Raw genomic sequence first — 26,351 nt, forward strand, 5'->3', positions numbered from 1 at the left:
AAGTGTGCTCAGTGTTATATCCTAGTTCCCAGTGTTATATCCTAGTTCCCAGTGTTATATCCTAGTTCCCAGTGTTATATTCTAGTTCCTAGTGTTATATTCTAGTTCCCAGTGTTATATCCTAGTTATCAGTGTTATATCCTAGTTCACATTGTTATCAGTGTTATATCCTAGTTCCCAGTGTTATATCCTGGTTCCCAGTGTTATATCCTAGTTCCCAGTGTTATCAGTGTTAAATCCTAGTTCTCAGTGTTATATCCTAGTTATCAGTGTTGTATTCTAGTTCTCAGTGTTATATCTTCGTTACCAGGGTTATATCCTAGTTAGCAGTGTTATATCCTAGTACCAAGTGTTATATCCTAGTTCTCAGTGTTATATCCTAGTACCCAGTGTTATATCCTTGTTCCCAGTGTTATATCCTAATTCTCAGTGGTATAACCTAGTTCCCAGCTGTTATATCCTTGTTCTCAGTGTTATATCCGAGAATCCCATGGTATATATTAGTTCCCCGTGTTATATCCTAGTTCCCAGTGTTATATCCTAGTTCCCAGTGTTATATCCTAGTTATTAATGTTATATCCTAGTTCTCAGTGTTATATCCTAGTTCCCAGTGTTACATCCTAGTTCCCAGTTTTATATACTAGTTCCCAGTGTTATCCGTGTTATATCCTAGTTCCCAGTGTTATATCCTAGTTCTCAGTGGTATATCCTAGTTCCCAGTGTTATATCCTAGTTCTCAGTGTTATATCCTAGTTCTCAGAGTTATATCCTAGTTACCAGGGTTATATCTTAGTTCTCAACGTTATATCCTAGTTCTCAGTGTAATTTTCTAGTTATCAGTGTTATATCCTAGTTCCCAGTGTTATATCCTAGTTCCCAGTGTTATATCCTAGTTCTCAGGTTTATATCCTAGTTCCCAGTGTTATATCCTAGTTCCCAATGTTATCAGTGTTATATCCTAGTTCTCAGTGTTACATTCTAGTTCCCAGTGTTATATCCTAGTTATTAATGTTATATCCTAGTTCCCAGTGTTATATCCTAGTTCCCAGTGTTTTCAGTGTTATATCCTAATTCTCAGGTTTATATCCTAGTTCCCAGTGTTATATCCTAGTTCCCAGTGTTATATCCTAGTTCCCAGTGGTATGTCCTAGTTCCCAGTGTTATATTCTAGTTCCCAGTGTTATATCCTAGTTCCCAGTGTTATATCCTAGTTCCCATTATTATCAGTGTTATATTCTAGTTCCCAGTGTTATATCCTAGTTATCAGTGTTATATCCTAGTTCCCATTGTTATCAGTGTAATATTCTAGTTCCCAGTGTTATATCCTAGTTCCCAGTGTTATATCCTAGTTCTCAGTGTTATATCCTAGTTCTCAGTGTTATATCCTAGTTCTCAGTGTTATATCTTAGTTCTCAGTGTTATATCTTAGTTACCAGGGTTATATCCTAGTTACCAGTGGTGTCAGTGTTATATCCTAGTTCCCAGTGTTATATCCTAGTTCCCAGTGTTATATCCTAGTTCTCAGTGTTATATCCTAGTTCTCAGTGTTATATCCTAGTTCTCAGTGTTATATTCTAGTTCTCAGTGTTATATCTTAGTTACCAGGGTTATATCCTAGTTAGCAGTGTTATATCCTAGTACCCAGTGTTATATCCTAGTTCTCAGTGTTATATCTTAGTTCTCAGTGTTATATCCTAGTTCTCAGTGTTATATCCTAGTTCTCAGTGTTGTATCCTAGTTCTCAGTGGTATATATTAGTTACCAGGGTTATATCCTAGTTAGCAGTGTTATATCCTAGTACCCAGTGTTATATCCTAGTTCTCAGTGTTGTATCCTAGCTCTTAGTGTTATCAGTGTTATATCCTAGTACCCAGTGTTAAATATTAGTTCCCAGTGTTATATCCTAGTACCCAGTGTTATATCCTAATTCTCAGTGTTAATCCTAGTTCTCAGTGTTATATCCTAGTTCTCTGTGTTATATCCTAGTTCTCAGTGGTATATCTTAGTTACCAGGGTTATATCCTAGTTAGCAGTGTTATATCCTAGTTCCCAGTGTTATATCCTAGTTCCCAGTGTTATATCCTAGTTCCAAGTGTTTTCAGTGTTATATCGTAATTCTCAGGTTTATATCCTAGTTCCCAGTGTTATATCCTAGTTCCCAGTGTTATGTCCTAGTTATTAATGTTATATCCTAGTTCCCAGTGTTATATCCTAGTTCAAAGTGTGCTCAGTGTTATATCCTAGTTCCCAGTGTTATATCCTAGTTCCCAGTGTTATATCCTAGTTATTAATGTTATATCCTAGTTCCCAGTGTTATATCCTAGTTCAAAGTGTGCTCAGTGTTATATCCTAGTTCCCAGTGTTATATCCTAGTTCCCAGTGTTATATCCTAGTTCCCAGTGTTATATTCTAGTTCCTAGTGTTATATTCTAGTTCCCAGTGTTATATCCTAGTTATCAGTGTTATATCCTAGTTCACATTGTTATCAGTGTTATATCCTAGTTCCCAGTGTTATATCCTGGTTCCCAGTGTTATATCCTAGTTCCCAGTGTTATCAGTGTTAAATCCTAGTTCTCAGTGTTATATCCTAGTTATCAGTGTTGTATTCTAGTTCTCAGTGTTATTTCTTCGTTACCAGGGTTATATCCTAGTTAGCAGTGTTATATCCTAGTACCAAGTGTTATATCCTAGTTCTCAGTGTTATATCCTAGTACCCAGTGTTATATCCTTGTTCCCAGTGTTATATCCTAATTCTCAGTGGTATAACCTAGTTCCCAGCTGTTATATCCTTGTTCTCAGTGTTATATCCGAGAATCCCATGGTATATATTAGTTCCCCGTGTTATATCCTAGTTCCCAGTGTTATATCCTAGTTCCCAGTGTTATATCCTAGTTATTAATGTTATATCCTAGTTCTCAGTGTTATATCCTAGTTCCCAGTGTTACATCCTAGTTCCCAGTTTTATATACTAGTTCCCAGTGTTATCCGTGTTATATCCTAGTTCCCAGTGTTATATCCTAGTTCTCAGTGGTATATCCTAGTTCCCAGTGTTATATCCTAGTTCTCAGTGTTATATCCTAGTTCTCAGAGTTATATCCTAGTTACCAGGGTTATATCTTAGTTCTCAACGTTATATCCTAGTTCTCAGTGTAATTTTCTAGTTATCAGTGTTATATCCTAGTTCCCAGTGTTATATCCTAGTTCCCAGTGTTATATCCTAGTTCTCAGGTTTATATCCTAGTTCCCAGTGTTATATCCTAGTTCCCAATGTTATCAGTGTTATATCCTAGTTCTCAGTGTTACATTCTAGTTCCCAGTGTTATATCCTAGTTATTAATGTTATATCCTAGTTCCCAGTGTTATATCCTAGTTCCCAGTGTTTTCAGTGTTATATCCTAATTCTCAGGTTTATATCCTAGTTCCCAGTGTTATATCCTAGTTCCCAGTGTTATATCCTAGTTCCCAGTGGTATGTCCTAGTTCCCAGTGTTATATTCTAGTTCCCAGTGTTATATCCTAGTTCCCAGTGTTATATCCTAGTTCCCATTATTATCAGTGTTATATTCTAGTTCCCAGTGTTATATCCTAGTTATCAGTGTTATATCCTAGTTCCCATTGTTATCAGTGTAATATTCTAGTTCCCAGTGTTATATCCTAGTTCCCAGTGTTATATCCTAGTTCTCAGTGTTATATCCTAGTTCTCAGTGTTATATCCTAGTTCTCAGTGTTATATCTTAGTTCTCAGTGTTATATCTTAGTTACCAGGGTTATATCCTAGTTACCAGTGGTGTCAGTGTTATATCCTAGTTCCCAGTGTTATATCCTAGTTCCCAGTGTTATATCCTAGTTCTCAGTGTTATATCCTAGTTCTCGTTATATCCTAGTTCTCAGTGTTATATTCTAGTTCTCAGTGTTATATCTTAGTTACCAGGGTTATATCCTAGTTAGCAGTGTTATATCCTAGTACCCAGTGTTATATCCTAGTTCTCAGTGTTATATCTTAGTTCTCAGTGTTATATCCTAGTTCTCAGTGTTATATCCTAGTTCTCAGTGTTGTATCCTAGTTCTCAGTGGTATATATTAGTTACCAGGGTTATATCCTAGTTAGCAGTGTTATATCCTAGTACCCAGTGTTATATCCTAGTTCTCAGTGTTGTATCCTAGCTCTTAGTGTTATCAGTGTTATATCCTAGTACCCAGTGTTAAATATTAGTTCCCAGTGTTATATCCTAGTACCCAGTGTTATATCCTAGTTCCCAGTGTTATATCCTAGTTCTCAGTGTTATATCCTTGTTTTCGGTGTTATATCCGAGTATCCCATGGTATATATTAGTTCCCCGTGTTATATCCTCGTTCCCCGTGTATTATCCTAGTTCCCCGTGTTATATCCTAGTTCCCAGTGTTATATACTAGTTCCCAGTGTTATATCCTAGTTCCCAGTGTTATCAGTGTTATATCCTAGTTCCCAGTGTTATCAGTGTTATATCCTGGTTCCCAGTGTTATATCCTAGTTCCCAGTGTTATATCCTAGTTCTCAGTGTTATTTTCTAGTTCTCAGTGTTATATCCTAGTTCCCAGTGTTATATCCTAGTTCCCAGTGTTATATCCTAGTTCCCAGTGTTATATCCTAGTTCCCAGTGTTATATCCTAGTTCCCAGCTGTTATATCCTAGTTCTCAGTGGTATTTTCTAGTTCTCAGTGTTATTTTCTAGTTCCCAGTATTATATCCTAGTTATTAATGTTATATCCTAGTTCCCAGTGTTTTATCCTAGTTCCCAGTGTTACCAGTGTTATATCCTAGTTCTCAGTGTTATATTCTATTTCCCAGTGTTATAACCTAGTTATTAATGTTATGTCCTCGTTCCCAGTGTTATATCCTAGTTCCCAGTGTTTTCAGTGTCATATCCTAATTCTCAGTGTTATATCCTAGTTCCCAGTTTTATATTCTATTTTCAGTGTTATATCCTAGTTCCCAGTGTTATCAGTGTTATATCCTATTTTCAGTGTTATATCCTAGTTCCCAGTGTTATCAGTGTTATATCCTAGTTCCCAGTGTTATATCCTATTTTCAGTGTTATATCCTTGTTCCCAGTGTTATATGCTAGTTCTCAGTGTTATATCCTAGTTCCCAGTGTTATATGCTAGTTCTCAGTGTTATATCCTAGTTCCCAGTGTTGACTGAAGTACCTAGTGCTAATGGAATAAAACAAGTCATGTTCAATCAGAATAATGTTATTTAGGGATCTGTCCCAAATGGCACTCATATTCCTTATGGATTGCACTACCAACCAGAGCCCTATGGGCCCTTTATAGTACAATAGTGGGCCATTTGGAACAGAACCAGGGTCTCTATTGTCTGTCGTTTGGAATGCTATCTGTATCAACACTGATGCAAGTACACACAACAACAAAGACATGTTGATTATGGTATCATCTCTAGTCTCTTGGGTTCTGGCTCCTGATCATTGCATTGGGATATCAATATTGATGCCTATGTGCACAAACACAAACAGAAGCACTGCCGTCTGATACAGCTCAGAGTCAACATGAGGACTGCACACACAACCACACACACAGCCTGTGTAATAGCTGTCCACCTGGGCTAACACCTGCCTGTTCTTCTGTACCATCTGTGTAATAGTGTTCTGTGAAGCATAGCGTAGCTGCACCTGCCTGTTCTTCTGTACCATCTGTGTAATAGTGTTCTGTGAAGCAAATCGTAGCTGCACCTGCCTGTTCTTCTGTACCATCTGTGTAATAGTGTTCTGTGAAGCATAGCGTAGCTGCACCTGCCTGTTCTTCTGTACCATCTGTGTAATAGTGTTCTGTGAAGCATAGCGTAGCTGCACCTGCCTGTTCTTCTGTACCATCTGTGTAATAGTGTTCTGTGAAGCAAATTGTAGCTGCACCTGCCTGTTCTTCTGTACCATCTGTGTAATAGTGTTCTGTGAAGCATAGCGTAGCTGCACCTGCCTGTTCTTCTGTACTATCTGTGTAATAGTGTTCTGTGAAGCATAGCATAGCTGCACCTGCCTGTTCTTCTGTACCATCTGTGTAATAGTGTTCTGTGAAGCATAGCGTAGCTGCACCTACCTGTTCTTCTGTACCATCTGTGTAATAGTGTTCTGTGAAGCAAATCGTAGCTGCACCTGCCTGTTCTTCTGTACCATCTGTGTAATAGTGTTCTGTGAAGCATAGCGTAGCTGCACCTGCCTGTTCTTCTGTACCATCTGTGTAATAGTGTTCTGTGAAGCATAGCGTAGCTGCACCTGCCTGTTCTTCTGTACCATCTGTGTAATAGTGTTCTGTGAAGCATAGCGTAGCTGCACCTGCCTGTTCTTCTGTACCATCTGTGTAATGGTGTTCTGTGAAGCATAGCGTAGCTGCACCTGCCTGTTCTTCTGTACCATCTGTGTAATAGTGTTCTGTGAAGCAAATCGTAGCTGCACCTGCCTGTTCTTCTGTACCATCTGTGTAATAGTGTTCTGTGAAGCATAGCGTAGCTGCACCTGCCTGTTCTTCTGTACCATCTGTGTAATAGTGTTCTGTGAAGCATAGCGTAGCTGCACCTGCCTGTTCTTCTGTACCATCTGTGTAATAGTGTTCTGTGAAGCATAGCGTAGCTGCACCTGCCTGTTCTTCTGTACCATCTGTGTAATAGTGTTCTGTGAAGCATAGCGTAGCTGCACCTGCCTGTTCTTCTGTACCGTCTGTGTAATAGTGTTCTGTGAAGCAAATCGTAGCTGCACCTGCCTGTTCTTCTGTACCATCTGTGTAATAGTGTTCTGTGAAGCATAGCGTAGCTGCACCTGCCTGTTCTTCTGTACCATCTGTGTAATAGTGTTCTGTGAAGCATAGCGTAGCTGCACCTGCCTGTTCTTCTGTACCATCTGTGTAATAGTGTTCTGTGAAGCATAGCGTAGCTGCACCTGCCTGTTCTTCTTTACCATCTGTGTAATAGTGTTCTGTGAAGCATAGCGTAGCTGCACCTGCCTGTTCTTCTGTACCATCTGTGTAATAGTGTTCTGTGAAGCATAGCATAGCTGCACCTGCCTGTTCTTCTGTACCATCTGTGTAATAGTGTTCTGTGAAGCATAGCGTAGCTGCACCTACCTGTTCTTCTGTACCATCTGTGTAATAGTGTTCTGTGAAGCAAATCGTAGCTGCACCTGCCTGTTCTTCTGTACCATCTGTGTAATAGTGTTCTGTGAAGCATAGCGTAGCTGCACCTGCCTGTTCTTCTGTACCATCTGTGTAATAGTGTTCTGTGAAGCATAGCGTAGCTGCACCTGCCTGTTCTTCTGTACCATCTGTGTAATAGTGTTCTGTGAAGCATAGCGTAGCTGCACCTGCCTGTTCTTCTGTACCATCTGTGTAATAGTGTTCTGTGAAGCATAGCGTAGCTGCACCTGCCTGTTCTTCTGTACCATCTGTGTAATAGTGTTCTGTGAAGCAAATCGTAGCTGCACCTGCCTGTTCTTCTGTACCATCTGTGTAATAGTGTTCTGTGAAGCATAGCGTAGCTGCACCTGCCTGTTCTTCTGTACCATCTGTGTAATAGTGTTCTGTGAAGCATAGCGTACCTGCACCTGCCTGTTCTTCTGTACCATCTGTGTAATAGTGTTCTGTGAAGCATAGCGTAGCTGCACCTGCCTGTTCTTCTGTACCATCTGTGTAATAGTGTTCTGTGAAGCATAGCGTAGCTGCACCTGCCTGTTCTTCTGTACCATCTGTGTAATAGTGTTCTGTGAAGCAAATCGTAGCTGCACCTGCCTGTTCTTCTGTACCATCTGTGTAATAGTGTTCTGTGAAGCATAGCGTAGCTGCACCTGCCTGTTCTTCTGTACCATCTGTGTAATAGTGTTCTGTGAAGCATAGCATAGCTGCACCTGCCTGTTCTTCTGTACCATCTGTGTAATAGTGTTCTGTGAAGCATAGCGTAGCTGCACCTGCCTGTTCTTCTGTACCATCTGTGTAATAGTGTTCTGTGAAGCATAGCGTAGCTGCACCTGCCTGTTCTTCTGTACCATCTGTGTAATAGTGTTCTGTGAAGCAAATCGTAGCTGCACCTGCCTGTTCTTCTGTACCATCTGTGTAATAGTGTTCTGTGAAGCATAGCGTAGCTGCACCTGCCTGTTCTTCTGTACCATCTGTGTAATAGTGTTCTGTGAAGCATAGCGTAGCTGCACCTGCCTGTTCTTCTGTACCATCTGTGTAATAGTGTTCTGTGAAGCATAGCGTAGCTGCACCTGCCTGTTCTTCTGTACCATCTGTGTAATAGTGTTCTGTGAAGCATTGCGTAGCTGTCCCTGCCTGTTCTTATGGTGGCTCACATAAGTGCATTCACTGGGACAGGCTGCTGGGGTTGACGCACGCACACACACACTCACACACACGTGCGCGATACACCTACGGCACAGTATCATCATTCCGAGATGAAGCACCCATAGGTTAGATAGAGATATGTATTCTAATGATCATGACATGATCCCATCTTCTCAAGGGGAGCACAGCCACTGACAGAGAGGAGGGGAGGGAGGTTCACTTGCAATGGAATATTAATAAACCATCCAGCACTGTCACCAAACAGATTCAGAATTATTAAGGATTCAACCCATTGAAAAGAAGAGACCAATTTAGCCAATATCATTGTAATAGAATGTTATACGATAAACCAGAACAGTCAGTCATAGAGAGACAGTGTTCTGTCTGGTGCACCCGTAAGGCAGTTGAAATGAGTGACTGATGACTGACCATCAAGTATTATCAAATCTGCTTTATTTGCCGTTCTCAACATGACATGAACTACGGAGGCCTCAGAGGATCAATCGTAATCACATAACACAGGGCCCATGGCCACCAAGTTTCCAATAGCATATCCTTACAGCAGTGTTTTGAGTCAGTTTAAGAAAACAGAACAGCCACTTTAGTAGAGAGACCTACAACTGGGTCCTGACTAAATGATTTAGCTGAGGTAGCAGCGCAACAGACAAGCCCGTCAAGGTGTTCATGGATTATGGAAAGCTGATGACACAGTTTGACAAAAGCTTCAAGAAATAAACTCTGCTCTGTAACAACATTTGGATATCGTAATTCAGATTTCCCCTATTGCTGTTTCGTTGTGACGTGACACCAGAGAGATATGCAGCAGTGTGGGTATGTGTCAACAGGACAACCATAGAGAAATGAGCTGAGAAAACAAACATCTCTGACTGACAGCCAGGTGAGCGAGGGGGAGAGAGAGAAAGAGATGTAGAGAGAGAGTGAGCGAAAGAAAGAAAGAAAGAAAGAAAGAAAGAAAGAAAGAAAGAAAGAAAGAAAGAAAGAAAGAAAGAAAGAAAGAAAGAAAGAAAGAAGAGAGAGAGAGTATTACTAGGTATTGACTGGTCGGTCTGTGAGACTGATGTGTTATGAAGACAGATGGGTCTGGAATGAACTCACTAACACTAACACAAAGACAAAGAGACAGATACACAAACAAAAGCCATGCAGCACAGTGAACGTCCTTGAGCTGAAGCAGGGCTCTGACTCCACCAGACACACAGAGAAGATGCTGTAGTACCGACCAGAAGCTAAATATGCCCAACTATAATGCAGTATCCTGCATCTTTCTGAACCACAGACTGGATCACAGTCCAGGAAAATAAGGTGCTCCCTATGTCCATACAGTTGTCTCTGTAGGAGAACCCTTTTTTGTTATAGTTAAAACCTTTTCACACATCGGAGTACCCTCAAACCATTCTAAATGGTAAGAGTGTTGAACAGGGCCTGTCAAACAATTCTGTTGTCTATGAGGTCGGAACCTTACTAGTAGGCTCAGGCCCCCAGGTGCAGTCAGTGGAGGATGGAGGCTCAGGCCCCCAGGTGCAGTCAGTGGGCCCCCAGGTGCAGTCAGTAGAGGATGGAGGCTCAGGCCCCCAGGTGCAGTCAGTAGGGGATGGAGGCTCAGGCCCCCAGGTGCAGTCAGTAGGGGATGGAGGCTCAGGCCCCCAGGTGCAGTCAGTGGGCCCCCAGGTGCAGTCAGTGGGGGATGGGGGCATCTGATCTGACCACAATTGATCTAGAGCCAGAATGAATAGGCTGGGTGTCTCCACTGCATCAGGAGGAGTCCAGTGAGCCCAGTGGTCATGTTACCTATTATAGGCTGCAGTTGTAATGTCCTCCTCCCCACTGCCTCCACCCCCCATCCTCTCCTCCCCTCCTCTGTTCTCTGTCCAGTTGACAGTAGCAACAGCAGCAGGTACAGAGTCCCATGCTTGGAGCGTGGTGCAGCACAGCTCAGGGGACAGACAACGATGACAGGAGAGAACAGGAAGTGTGACAGAGAGAGAGAAAATCAGTCTACGGTTGCATATACAGTAGACCGTGGGTCGTATTCATTTGGTACCAAACGGAAGGAAACAGCACTGAAACAGGGAGGGATTACTGTCAAATAAGAAAATCTAATTTTGACTTTCTTTTGCAAAGGTTTTGCTTCGGTGTGCCGTAATGAACATGACCATGGTGTGGTGTATGGCTGGCAGATTCTCAGCACCATCACTATGGCCAAAGAGCTCTGTGCCAGGAACTCTGACATTTAACAAAGAGACCTAGGATAGATATACAGCATGTAGAACACCAAGGGCATAGGTATGTGTAGTAGAACATCAAGGGCAAAGATATACATGTAGTAGAGCATCAAGGGCATAGACATCATAGAGAGTACTGATTGGGGAGGTGAGCTCAAGGTTAAATGTAAAAACAATTGAGGGAATTAAGCAAATGTGCATATTACCCATGTACTAATATCAACTGATGCATACACACTGTACTACAGACACACACACACACTTCACACACATTTTGTTTTCTTTTTCATATCTTGTCTAATGAAATGTGTCACCCTGCCATACAGATATGTTATCAGAGCTAAACAGAGTGATATCTGAATCATGATATCAGGGAGAAATCACAAGACCAGACGGTGCAGCAGAGACTTTTCACCGCTAAAATGACAGAAATGTCAAAATGCTTCACAGCCAAATCACCATATCAAACAGTGCTGAATTTTACCCAGGAAATGTTGAATGTCTCGACACAAAACTGTAAGATACACAAGACAAACAATCCTTTGGGGCGGCAGGTAGCCTAGTGGTTAGAGCGTTGGACTAGTAACCCGAAAGGTTGCAAGATTGAATCCCTGAGCTGACAAGGTAGAACATCTGTCGTTCAGCCCCTGAACAAGGCAGTTAACCCACTGTTCCTAGGCCATTATTGAAAATAAGAATTTGTTCTTGACTGACTTGCCTAGTTAAATTAAGGTTAAAAAATATTTGTTCTAAAATAATGAACAAAACAGTTGAGACGCAATCGACAACAAAATGATGGAGTCTGATTGAGCCTCATCCATGATGATAGTGGAGATTTCACAGGCCGTGATGAAAACCCTTCCGGTCCAGCATCTCAGAGGTGTATCATCACCCTGTAAGAGCCCTTTGTTCCCAGCCTAAATAGCACACTATTCCCTATATAGTGCACTACTTTTGATCAGAGCCCTATGGGCGTACTCCCACTATGTAGAGAAAAGGGTTTCATTTGGGACACACTCTTTCAATCTGGTCCATTTGCACCACACAACACCATACCGACCTCCTCACAGAACCTCACACATACACAGCATGAAAGCTATTATAGACCTACCACACTATTACATATTAATGATACATCACTGTCAGGTATTTAGCTTGTTTTAGTGTGATATATGTTTCATAATCGAATGGTAATAATGAAATGAATGTACTACTGTATAGGTGATCAATATAGAGTATAACTGAGTAGAATAGAAACATCCTGGTGGTGAGTAGAGTCAACCCATTCCATCCTTCTATATGACAAGCAAAACTAATTGTCACATCATCAAGCCGAAAGTTACACGTACAGATCAGAGCCATTAGTCTGGAGTGAGACAGCTGTAGTTAGAGGTTTAATGATGCTCTTAATACATGTTATGTCTCAACCTCATTTAGCTGGGCCTACACACACACACACACGCACGCACACACACAAACACACACACACACACACACACACACACACGCACAAAGATTCCCTCTTTCAGAAAGGAGAATAAACCAATAGTCAGATGGTACATTACAGCTAGAGACAGAACACATATCAGTCAGATATAACATGTTCACCAGACACTAAGTACGCATTATGATGACACACACACACACACACACACACACACACACACACACCTCAGACGTCAAAACTCCCTATAATCATTACTGTCTCCTTGAAAAACATGCCTGGCGGGGTGCTGAGGAGAGGAGCAGAGGAGTGGAGGAAAAGAGCAGGGGAGAGGAGCGGAGGAGAGGAGAGGAGGGGAGAGGAGCAGAGCAGAGGAGAGGAGCAGAGGAGAGGAGCGGAGGAGAGGAGCGGAGGAGAGGAGCGGAGGAGAGGAGTAGAGGAGTGGAGAAGAGGAGTGGAGGAGAAGAGCAGAGGAGAAGAGCAGAGGAGAAGAGCGGAGGAGAGAAGCGGAGGGGAGGAGCGGAGGAGAGGAGCGAAGGGGAGGAGCGAAGGAGAGGAGCAGGAGAGGAGCGGAGGAGAGGAGAGGAGAGAAGCGGAGGGGAGGAGAGGAGCGGAGGGGAGGAGGGGAGGAGCGGAGAAGAGAAGTGGAGAAGAGGAGCGGAGAAGAGGAGCAGAGGAGAGGAGCGGAGGAGAGGAGATGAGCGAAGGGGAGGAGAGGAGCAGAGGAGTGGAAAAGAGTAGGGGGAGCGGAGAAGAGGGAGAGATGAGGAGAGGAGAAGAGAAGTGGAGCAGAGCGGAGGAGAGGAGCGCAGGAGAGGAGCGGCTGAGAAGAGCGGCTGAGAGTAGCGGCTGAGAGTAGCGGCTGAGAGTAGCGAAGGAGAGGATCAGAGGAGTGGAGAAGAGGAGTGGAGAAGACGAGCAGAGGAGACGAGGAGAGGAGGGGAGAGGCAGAGCGGAGAGGAGGAGCGGAGAGACGGAGAGGAGGAAATGAGTGGATGGGAGTGGATTGTGCGCGCGGAGAAGAGGAGGGGGGTGGAGAAGAGGGAGAGGAGTGCAGGAGGGGAGCAGTACTGTAGCTAGCTGCCGTTGAATCAGCCCAGGCATGCGTTTTAAATCATGTGGACGCACGCACGCACGCACACACACACACACACACACACACACACACACACACACACACACACACACACACACACATACATATTTTTGACACATGCTTCTTCCTCACACTAGCAAACAGTTAACCTGCAACACACACCCACACACACACATAAACCCCAGTCTATGAAACACGGTGACTTACAGTGTTTCAGTAGCAGAGCTCCCATCCCCTGCAGCAGCAGTAGAGTTAGTACAGACGGACTAGCAGCAGAGAGACTGGAAGGAAGGCTTTTGTCTCCCCTCACCCACGTGTGGACTATGAGACTGGAATACTAAACAAGACCATGCTGAATGACAGTATATTCTGTGTAGCACATTTGCTACAAATGCATTGCAATGCTTGTCGGTGTATCTAGCCACACACTGAAATGTATGTATGACGCAGCCTTTTGCATACACAATAGGATTTTTTCTCTTTTTGCTGTTCTTGGTAGTGTTCTTAAATCATTTGAAGAACCCTACAGCACCAAAGGAGAATGTTATATGTGACAATGTATACACCCAACAACCTTCACATGTAACCCTCACGTGTTTTTGTGAGCTTGACTGTTGGTGCCGGATAGTTGCAGTATGCATAGCTGTATCTCTATCACAGTCTATTTCTCTATCACATTCTGTTATGTGTAACTTCTCTCTCACGTCAAACTCTCTCGGCAGGACATACAGGACAGTAGGGGACAGGAGAGAAGAGGACAGGAGAGGAGAGGACAGGAGAGGAGAGAAGAGGACAGGAGAGGAGAGGAGAGGACAGGACAGGAGAGAAGAGGAGAGGAGAGGAGAGAAGAGGACAGGACAGGAGAGGACAGGACAGGAGAGAAGAGGAGAGGAGAGGAGAGGACAGGAGAGAAGAGGAGGGGAGAGGACAGGAAAGGACAGAGGACAGGACAGGAGGACAGGACAGGAAAGGAGAGAAGAGGAGAAGAGAGGACAGGAGAGGACATGATAGGAGAGTACAGGAGAGAAGAGGAGAGGACAGGATAGGAGAGAAGAGGACAGGACAGGAGAGAAGAGGAGAGGAGAGGACAGGACAGGACAGGACAGGAGAGAAGAGGAGAGGACAGGATAGGAGAGGAGAGGAGAGGAGAGAAGAGGATAGAAGGGGATAGAAGAGGACAGGATAGGAGAGGACGGGACAGGATAGGAGAGGACGGGACAGGAGAGAAGAGGAGAGGACAGGAGAGGAGAGGACAGGAGAGGAGAGGACAGGAGAGGACAGGACAGGACAGGAGAGAAGAGAAGAGGAGAGGAGAGGACAGGAGAGGACGTGATAGGAGAGGACAGGATAGGAGAGAAGAGGAGAGGAGAGGACAGGAGAGGACAGGAGAGAAGAGGACAGGACAGGAGAGAAGAGGACAGGACAGGAGAGAAGAGAAGAGGAGAGGACATGAGAGAAGAGGAGAGAAGAGGAGAGAAGAGGAGAGGACAGGAGAGGACAGGATAGGAGAGAAGAGGATAGGAGAGGATAGGAGAGGACAGGAGAAGACAGGACAGAAGAGGAGAGGAGAGGACAGGAGAGGACAGGACAGGAGAGAAGAGGAGAGGAGAGGACAGGAGAGGATAGAAGAGGACAGGATAGGAGAGAAGAGGATAGGAGAGGATAGGAGAGGACAGGAGAAGACAGGACAGGAGAGAAGAGGAGAGGAGATGACAGGAGAGGAATGAAGAGGACAGGAGAGGACAGGACAGGAGAGGATAGGAGAGGACAGGAGAGGACATGATAGGAGAGGACAGGAGAGGACAGGACAGGAGAGGATAGGAGAGAAGAGGATAGAAGAGGAGAGGACAGGACATGAGAGGACATGATAGGAGAGAAGAGGACAGGAGAGGAGAGGAGAGAGCTGAAGCATGGTCATGTCATGTGACCAAACACATCTTAATGATATGCTTCCAACACAACACACTGACCTCTCCTGTTATCTGTCTGACACGGCAAATAGATGGTTTTGATTATTACTATAATCATAATAATCCATAGGCTATTTCTGCTGGTATTCAATAACACTTCAATAATACTACGACAGATAGCTTGAGCATTGTTGAGACTTTGAGTGGATGAGACTATGATAAATAAATCAAGTTTTGAAGAATGCCTGATGATACAACAGAAACATTTGACCCCCCCAAAAATATCAAGACGCAGAGGAAAACGACAACAACTCACCCAAAATCATCCTGGCTTTTCCTTCTCTCTGCTCCTATCGTTTAACAGTGCTCCCTCGTTTCCTCGTCTCTCCCTTTTCTCCAAAGGGACAATGGCTCCAAATTGTTTTCTTATTTTTTTTCACCGCTCCTCTCTCTCTCTCTCTTTCTCTCTCTCTCTCTTTCTCTCTCCAGCAGGGAAGTCAGAAAAGCAGAACTAAATGTGAGGGGAGACTGCTGCTACTACCACCTGCTACCACTGCTACCACTGCACATGCTGTCTGTCCCTCGCTTTGCCTTGCGTCCGCACTCACCAGGTGACTAACAGTATGTGAGGAGGAAGAGGAGGAGGGGGGGGGGGGGGGGGGGGTAATGCTGGTGCAGTTGTGCTGCCTGTCTGTCTCAGATAAGCCTGGGGGTTGGGGTGCGTCAGAAACAAGAGGGAGGGGGAGCTACTGGCCAAAGTTTAACTACCTAATGACAGAATGAAGTCTAACTACCCAATCACAGAATGAGAAGCAGCTACTGTGGCTTCATCTAGATCCTCTACTCAGTGGTAACATTTCTGAGATGGGAATGCCTTGGTCTCTCTCTCTCTCTCTCTCTCTCTCTCTCTCTCTCTCTCTCTCTCTCTCTCTCTCTCTCTCTCTCTCTCTCTCTCTCTCTCTCTCTCTCTCTCTCTCTCTCTCTCTCTCTCTCTCTCTCTCTCTCTCTCTCTCTCTCTCTCTCTCTCTCTCTCTCTCTCTCTCTCTCTCTCTCTCTCTCTCTCTCTCTCTCTCTCTCTCTCTCTCTCTCTCTCTCTCTCTCACACACACACACACACACACACACACACACACACACTCACTCTCTCTAAAGGAACCTTACATGTGTGTGCTCTGGTTGGTGGCAGCCTCGACCAATGGGAGCAGCGGCAGGAACTTGTCATCATGCACAGTGTAAGTCATGAAGGAGACAGCACTGGACTAATAATGTATGTGTGTGTCCCTCTCTATCTCCGCCCCCACTCCTCCGCCCAGTGGAATGGACAGCATGTTTTGTCGGCTTGCGTCTGTCGCTTTCTCTCGTTGTTTATCGCCCCTGCCCCTCATCCCTCTGTTCTTTGACTCCATGTGATCGTGGACTTGTTGTAGGATGAAACTTTTTATCCTCTCTTTCTCTCCTTCTCCCCATCCTCCTCTCACTCATCAACCTATCAGGCTATGCATTCTGTCACCCTGTTCTATTGCCATCAAAGGACAGGATTTGGATGGAGGGACAGAAAGCGGAGGAGGATGGGTAAAAAAGAGATGGAATAGAAAGTGACAGAGCGAAGGAAGCAGGAAAAGGAGGGGCAGAGATTAAACTAAAATGCAAACGGACAGAGGGATGTAGAGACGTGGAGTGACGAGAGGAGAGGACCGGGAGCAACGAGACAGAGAGACAAGAGAGGAGAGGACCGGGAGCAACGAGACAGAGAGACAAGAGAGGAGAGGACCGGGAGCAACGAGACAGAGAGACAAGAGAAGAGAGGACCGGGAGCAACGAGACAGAGAGACAAGAGAGGAGAGGACCGGGAGCAACGAGACAGAGAGACAAGAGAGGAGAGGACCGGGAGCAACGAGACAGAGAGACAAGAGAGGAGAGGACCGGGAGCAACGAGACAGAGAGACAAGAGAGGAGAGGACCGGGAGCAACGAGACAGAGAGACAAGAGAAGAGAGGACCGGGAGCAACGAGACAGAGAGACAAGAGAGGAGAGGACCGGGAGCAACGAGACAGAGAGACAAGAGATGAGAGGCAGAGATTAAAACATGCTGCTTGTGGATGAAACAAAACCAAGTCAGCTAAATATTCTATCCTGCTTTGCAGTCTGTCTATGCAGTCTTCCTTAGCTCACCCCTTACTCAACAACTGCCCTGAAAGAAGGAGAGTCACGTGCTTGAAGAGAGGGAGAAAGAGCAAGAGAGAGACCTATTCAGAAGCACAAAGCCATGATGCCATTGAGAAGCGGACTGGCGGTTAAAAAGGGACAGATCAGTCAAAAAGAAGGGCTTAACAAAACTGTCAAAAAAGGTATCCCCTTGGGGACAGAGCGCACAGTGGCAAACACACAGACATACACTGAAACACGTGGCCTAGGGCTAGCTAGAGAAACACTGCTGCCTGTCTGTCTGTCTGCCTGTCTTTTATAGTGCCTTGTCTTCTCTCGTCCTCTCCCAGTCCTCCCTGTCTCAGGCTCTCTCCCTCTCTCCTTGTCTCAGTCTCTCTCTTCCTCTCCTTCCCTCTGTCCCCCTCTCCCTCTTCTTACGTCCTATCCCCCCTCTACCTCTTCTCATGTCTCTCTCTTCCTCTCCTTCCCCCTCTCCCTCCCCCACTCTCTCCCTTCTTCTCTCCTTGTCTCAGGCTCGGGCAGTGTGTATGAGTCAGAGAGATGTTGGAGTGAATACTAAAGAGTCTGCTGGACATCTCTAATACCTTACTGCTACACACACACACCACACACACCACACACACACACACAGAGATTAGGAGCCACACATTTTATATATAAACACACAGCTCATACTCCACCTCAAGGCAAAGACTCTCACTCACACCAGCATCTTTTAACATATGACTAACATACTAACGTAAGCGTATGTAAATATCCCAACGAACCACTACTCCCACACTGAACCTTACCATGTCAGCTCTAAGTATAGCCTGCTAACGAAACACCAACATACAGGGAACTGACTAAATAAAGGAAACCGCAACATAAAGTGTCTTAATAGGACGTTGTGTACCACGAGCCGCCAGAACAGCTTCAATGTGGCTTGGCATATATTCTACACGTGTCTGGAACTCTATTGGAGGGATGCGACACCATTCTTCCAAGAGAAGTTCCATAATTTGGTGTTTTGTTGATGGTGGTGGAAAACGCTGTCTTAGGCGCTGCTCCAGAAAATCCCATAAGTGTTCAATTGGGATGAGATCTGGTGACTGAGACACATACACACACACACACACACACAGACGTTTTAAACCCTCTATGCTCCTTTGAGACCACTCTTTCAAAGTCACAGACATCTCTTTTTCTAGCCATGGTAGCCCAAATAATGGACAACTGGGTATTTTTATACAGGACTCTAAAAGCATGATGGGATGTTAATTGCTTACAGTTTTTTCCAACTGCTTACACACAAAATCTTTTCATGTCACACGATTTTTGAAACCTCTCACTCAAAGTGCAAAACTACACACCAAATATCCAAAACCATAAGCTATTTCTCAGCCTTTGACTCAGTTGTCAATTGCATAAAACACTTTTTTCAAAACCTACAATTCTCTACCTAAAACACAAAAATCTAACAGGAAGTGACTTGCTTTCCTTTTCCAAACACAACCAATCAAAATGCTACACTTATTCACCAGGTCACACACACACTCCTCACATGTGCAAACACTAATAGCTTAAAACTTCTTTGGGCTGCAAGCCCGAAGCCGGGCACAATATGACAACAGCCACTTCAAGTGCAGGGCGCGAAATTCAAAATATATTTTTTTGAAATATTTAACTTTCACACATTAACAAGTCCAATACAGCATATGAAAGATAAACATCTTGTGAATCCAGCCAACATGTCCGATTTTTAAAATGTTTTACAGCGAAAACACCACATATATTTATGTTAGCTCACCACCAAATACAAAAAAGGACAGACATTTTTCACAGCACAGGTAGCATGCACAAAGCCAACCTAACTAACCAAGAACCAACCAAACTAACCAAGAAACAACTTCATCAGATGACAGTCTTATAACATGTTATACAATAAATCTATGTTTTGTTCGAAAAATGTGCATATTTGAGGTATAAATCAGTTTTACATTGCAGCTACCATCACAGCTACCGTCACAAATAGGACCGAAGCAGCCAGAGTAATTACAGACACCAACGTCAAATACCTAAATACTCATCATAAAACATTTCTGAAAAATCGATGGTGTACAGCAAATTAAAGACAAACATCTTGTGAATCCAGCCAATATTTCCGATTTTTTAAGTGTTTTACAGCGAAAACACAATATAGCATTATATTAGCTTACTACAATAGCCTACCACACTACCGCATTCATTCATCAAGGCACGTTAGCGATAGCAATAGGCACGTTAGCGATAGCGAATAAACCAGCAAAAGATATATAATTTTTGACTAACCTTGATAAGCTTCATCAGATGACAGTCCTATAACATCAGGTTATACATACACTTATGTTTTGTTCGAAAATGTGCATATTTAGAGCTGAAATCAGTGGTTATACATTGTGCTAACGTAGCATCTTTTTCCCAGAATGTGCGGATATTTTTATGACACTCAACTATTCTGACCAAATAACTATACATAAACGTTACTAAAAAATACATGTTGTATAGGAAATGATAGATACACTAGTTCTTAATGCAATCGCCGTGTTAGAATTCTAAAAATAACTTCATTACGACATCCAGCTTAGTTATAGCGAGAGAGTGCCCAAACTCTGGGCGCAAACGACTATTTCACATGTTCGACAGATATATGAAATAACATCATAAAATGGGTCCTACTTTTGATGATCTTTTATCAGAATGTTGTACAAGGGGTCCTTTGTCGGGAACAATCGTTGTTTGGATTTAGAATGTCCTCTTCTCCAGTCAATTAGCACGGAAAGCTAGCAAAGTGGCGCGAAGCTCTCCTTCCTGAACAAAGGCACACAACGCAACACGCCTAACGTGCCGAAAAAAATTCAATAATCTAATAAAACTATATTGAAAAACATACTTTATGATGATATTGTCACATGTATCAAATAAAATCAAAGCCGGAGATATTAGTCGTCTATAACGACAGCTTATCAGAAGGCAAAACCAGGTCCCTTCACGCGCTCTCCAGAAAACAGGAAACTGGTGACACGTCATGCCGAGAGCTTTTATTCGACCCCAGATCAAGTTATACACTCCATTTCTTCTCTCACTGCCTGTCGACATCTAGTGGAAGACGTATGAAGTGCATGTATTCTAATAAATATCAAGGACATTTATAGGCAGGCCCTAGAACAGAGCATCGATTTCAGATTTTCCACTTCCTGTCAGGAAGTTTGCTGCAAAATGAGTTCTGTTTTACTCACAGATATAATTCAAACGGTTTTAGAAACTAGAGAGTGTTTTCTATCCAATAGTAATAATAATATGCATATTTTACGAGCAAGAATTGAGTACGAGGCCGTTTGAAATGGGCACCTTTTATCCGGCTACTCAATACTGTCCCTGCAGCCCAAACAGGTTATTAACTGATCACTAACCAATCATTGCTTTACTGTAGTATAGGCCTATAAATAGATCAAAGGTCAGATTAACTGTTTTGAACAATGGATGCCAACAATGGACAGAGAGCAAGAGGAGTAGGAGGGAGAGGAAGAGGGAGAAGAGGACGAGGGCAAAGAACAGAAGGAAGGAGAGCCATCTCTAATGAGATTAGGGCAACACTTGTTGATCATGTGATCAACCATGGTTTGACCATGAGAGAGGCTGGACTGAGAGTCCAGCCCAACTTGAGTCGATTTACAGTGGCGTCCTTAATTCGAACCTTCAGAAATGAGAACAGGTATGCAACTATCTAATGACTATTTTAGCATTACAGTAATGTACTGTAAAATACGTATGACTGCATAGTATTGCATAAACATTTGTAACTCGAAGCCATCCATTTACTGCACTGCATTGAATGAATGAGGTTGGTTATCATGTACTACATTTTTTGTACATTGTTTACAGTTCCTATGCTGAACACATACTGTGTTTGAATTCTGTACAGAGTGGAAAGGCAAAGACATCATGGAGGACGAGGACGCTTGTTTACAGATGTACAAGAGACTGCAAGTATAAATATGGTTTTGGCCAACAATGCAATTAGGATTCGAGAGATAAGAGAGCATATCTTGAATAATGACACCATATTTAACAACATCAATGCTGTAAGCCTGTCGACCATACAACGCATCCTCCAACGGCACCGAGTGACGATGAAACAACTTTACAAGGTGCCATTTGAGAGAAACTCTGACAGAGTCAAGAATATGCGACATGACTTTGTAGAGGTATGTATGCAACACTACTTCCAGTACTTCAGACATATCATATTTACTCATCTGTATATCCTTTTGTCTGTTACAGAGAGTATTGGAGCTGGATGCCCATGTAATTCGCCATGAATTTATTTATGTGGATGAGGTTGGCTTCAACCTCACCAAAACCAGGCCCCGCGGAAGAAATGTAATAGGACAGAGGGCAATTACCAATGTCCCTGGACAGCGTGGGGGTAATATAACTATGTGTGCTGCCATCACTCAAAACGGGGTCCTCCATCACAATGCCACACTGGGTCCGTACAACACCGGCCATATGCTCACTTTTCTGGATGCAATTTACACAATGCTTGTCCCTGATCCAGATCAGGAGCCTGCTAGATTTGTGGTTTTATGGGACAATGTTAGTTTTCACCGGGCTGTTCTGGTCCAAAACTGGTTTGCCACCCATCCACAATTTGTAGTTTTGTACCTACCCCCATATTCACCTTTTCTAAATCCCATAGAGGAATTCTTCTCAGCCTGGCGCTGGAAAGTGTATGATCGCCAACCCTATGCCCGCATGCCGCTTCTCCAGGCAATGGAGGACGCATGTGGGGACATAGAGGTTGCCTCTGTCCAAGGTTGGATACGCCATGCTAGGAGATACCTCCCTCGATGTTTGGCAAGAGAAAACGTATCTTGTGATGTGGACGAAGTATTGTGGCCAGACCCAGGCCGGAGAAGAGATGAAGCGTAGCTTAGCACTGGTGACTGCCCCCCCTACCAATTCCTGGACTGCCCCCCCCCCCCCCCCCCGGGACCCCACACACACAATTGTGTTCTTTACTGTATTCTAAAGAATATACTTTTGGTTTACATATGTTTATGGTTTTGTTGTATGCTACTGTATACAACAGTAATGTTTGGCCTAATAAATATTTTCTGTTTCTACATTGCATTGGTGTTTACAGTGTACTTGTTACCCCTCTCAGCAGATTACTTTCACTGTAGAACATTGTATTGAAATGTAGATATAAGCCTATGAAAAGACCAAAGAGCTTTAGATTTAGAACAACAGTGTTTACATGGTATATCCAAAAATGTACTATTATGAAAGCAGTGTTTGCCATTTATGCAAATGCTTCATTCTGACATGTGTTTATGGCATTTTGAATGCAGTGTTACATTTTGAAGGAGATGTGAGGCATTTTGCATTTTGTGTGTGCAGTTTTGGGAATTGTGTGTAGAGTTTTGAAAAACGTGTGTAAGCAGTTGGAAAAAACTGTAATTAACTCAGGAACCACACCTGTGGGAAGCACCTGCTTTCAATACACTTTGTATACCTCATTTACTCGTGTTTCCTTGATTTTAGCAGTTACCTTCACATAAAGTTAAACACCAATGAACAGAATGCAACTCCAGCCAAACACAATGCAGAAAGTGTCTCCATCTGTGACATGCTGCTGTGGGAAAATCACTTCTCTGCAACAGTTTAAGTTCTGGCCTATAGAAACACAAAGATTGGAAATGGAACTTGATCCCAGCTATGCAACGGATGTCCATGTTGAGATCCCTGGGTCCAGTCTTAGTGTATGTGAGATCTGGCCAGTCAATCTGGCACAAAGATCTGGGCAGTCAATCTGTCCCTTCCTGCAATTCTCGGGATGGCGATTCCCTGTCTCTGTCCCTGTCCCTGTAACTGTGTCTCTAACTGCGTCCCAAATGCCGCCCCATTTCCTATATAGTACATTACTTTTGACCAAGGCCCATAGGGGCCCATAGGTCCACTATGAAGGGAATATGGTGCCATTTGTGACAAAGACTCTGTCAGCAGAAGAGGGCAGATAATGTTTCCTCATTAGTACTGTTGCTATCAATAATTAAACTGCAGGTCTTGTTGGGTTCAATGGTCCGGACGCTAATGTGCAGGGGTCTGTCTGTCTGTCTGTCTGTCTGTCTGTCTGTCTGTCTGTCTGTCTGTCTGTCTGTCTGTCTGTCTGTCTGTCTGTCTGTCTGTCTGTCTGTCTGTCTGTCTGTCTGTCTGTCTGTCTGTCTGTCTGTCTGTCTGTGGTGAGCCTGCACGGCTTTAATGGAGGTCATGAAGAGGGGATGAAATAGGAGCATGGGGATCCTCTGTCACATCACCCATGGGTGGGAGGGGGGGGGGGGGGGGGGGGGGGGATGTGATGGAAAATGGTCGGTCATGGCTATGTCATGCCCATAGAGCAATCAGTCTGAATAGATATGTCCTCAGTCTGAACGGATAGGTCCTCAGTATGAACGGATAGGTCCTCAGTATGAACGGATAAGTCCTCAGTATGAACGGATAGGTCCTCAGTATGAACGGATAGGTCCTCAGTATGAACGGATAGGTCCTCAGTCTGAACGGATAGGTCCTCAGTCTGAACGGATAGGTCCTCAGTATGAACGGATAGGTCCTCAGTATGAACGGATATGTCCTCAGTCTGAATGGATATGTCCTCAGTATGAATGGATAGGTCCTCAGTATGAACGGATAGGTCCTCAGTATGAATGGATATGTCCTCAGTCTGAATGGATAGGTCCTCAGTCTGAATGGATAGGTCCTCAGTATGAACGGATAGGTCCTCAGTATGAACGGATAGGTCCTCAGTATGAATGGATAGGTCCTCAGTCTGAACGGATAGGTCCTCAGTCTGAACGGATAGGTCCTCAGTCTGAACGGATAGGTCCTCAGTATGAATGGATATGTCCTCAGTCTGAATGGATAGGTCCTCAGTATGAATGGATATGTCCTCAGTCTGAACGGATACGTCCTCGGTCTGAATGGATAGGTCCTCAGTCTGAATGGATATGTCCTCAGTCTGAACGGATAGGTCCTCAGTATGAACGGATAGGTCCTCAGTCTGAACGGATAGGTCCTCAGTCTGAACGGATAGGTCCTCAGTATGAACGGATAGGTCCTCAGTCTGAATGGATAGGTCCTCAGTCTGAATAGATATGTCCTCAGTCTGAAAACATAGGTCCTCAGTCTGAATACATAGGTCCTCAGTCTGAATGGATAGGTCCTCAGTCTGAATAGATATGTCCTCAGTCTGAATACATAGGTCCTCAGTCTGAATGGATAGGTCCTCAGTCTGAATGGATTGGTCCTCAGTCTGAATGGGTGGCTAATACTGCCCTCAGTAACTATCCACTGACTAATACTCCCCTCAGTAACTATCCACTGACTAATACTGCCCTCAGCAACTATCCACTGACTAATACTGCCCTCAGCAACTATCCACTGACTAGTACTGCCCTCAGCAGCTATCCACTGACTAATACTGCCCTCAGCAGCTAACCACTGACTAATACTGCCCTCAGCAGCTATCCACTGACTAATACTGCCCTCAGCAGCTATCCACTGACCAATACTGCCTTCAGCAACTATCCACTGACTAATAGTGCCCTCAGCAACTATCCACTGACTAATACTGCCCTCAGCAACTATCCACTGACTAATACTGCCCTCAGTAACTATCCACTGACTAATAATGCCCTCAGCAGCTATCCACTGACTAATACTGCCCTCAGCAACTATCCACTGACTAACACTGCCCTCAGCAACTATCCACTGACTAATACTGCCCTCAGCAACTATCCACTGACTAATACTGCCCTCAGCAACTATCCACTGACTAATACTGCACTCAGCAACTATCCACTGACTAATACTGCCCTCAGCAACTATCCACTGACTAATAATGCCCTCAGCAATTATCCACTGACTAATACTGCCCTCAGCAGCTATCCACTGACTAATACTGCCCTCAGCAACTATCCACTGACTAATACTGCCCTCAGCAACTATCCACTGACTAATACTGCCCTCAGCAACTATCCACTGACTAATACTGCCCTCAGCAACTATCCACTGACTAATACTGCCCTCAGCAACTATCCACTGACTAATACTGCCCTCAGCAACTATCCACTGACTAATAATGCCCTCAGCAACTATCCATTGACTAATACTGCCCTCAGCAACTATCCACTGACTAATACTGCCCTCAGCAACTATCCACTGACTAATACTGCCCTCAGCAGCTATCCACTGACTAATACTGCCCTCAGCAACTATCCACTGACTAATACTGCCCTCAGCAATTATCCACTGACTAATACTGCCCTCAGCAACTATCCACTGACTAATACTGCCCTCAGCAGCTATCCACTGACTAATACTGCCCTCAGCAACTATCCACTGACTAATACTGCCCTCAGCAATTATCCACTGACTAATACTGCCCTCAGCAACTATCCACTGACTAATACTGCCCTCAGCAATTATCCACTGACCAGTACTGCCCTCAGCAACTATCCACTGACTAATACTGCCCTCAGCAGCTATCCACTGACTAATACTGCCCTCAACAACTATCCACTGACTAATACTGCCCTCAGCAACTATCCACTGACTAATACTGCCCTCAGCAGCTATCCACTGACTAATACTGCCCTCAGCAGCTATCCACTGACTAATACTGCCCTCAGCAACTATCCACTGACTAATACTGCCCTCAGCAGCTATCCACTGACTAATACTGCCCTCAGCAACTATCCACTGACTAATACTGCCCTCAGCAGCTATCCACTGACTAATACTGCCCTCAGCAACTATCCACTGACTAATACTGCCCTCAGCAACTATCCACTGACTAGTACTGCCCTCAGCAGCTATCCACTGACTAATACTGCCCTCAGCAACTATCCACTGACTAATACTGCCCTCAGCAACTATCCACTGACTAATAATGCCCTCAGCAACTATCCACTGACCAGTACTGCCCTCAGCAGCTATCCACTGACCAATACTGCCCTCAGCAACTATCCACTGACTAATACTGCCCTCAGCAACTATCCACTGACTAATACTGCCCTCAGCAACTATCCACTGACTAATACTGCCCTCAGCAATTATCCACTGACTAATACTGCCCTCAGCAGCTAT

This window comes from Salvelinus namaycush, chromosome 14 (genome assembly GCF_016432855.1).
Source record: "Salvelinus namaycush isolate Seneca chromosome 14, SaNama_1.0, whole genome shotgun sequence".
In the NCBI taxonomy this organism is placed as follows: domain Eukaryota; kingdom Metazoa; phylum Chordata; class Actinopteri; order Salmoniformes; family Salmonidae; genus Salvelinus; species Salvelinus namaycush.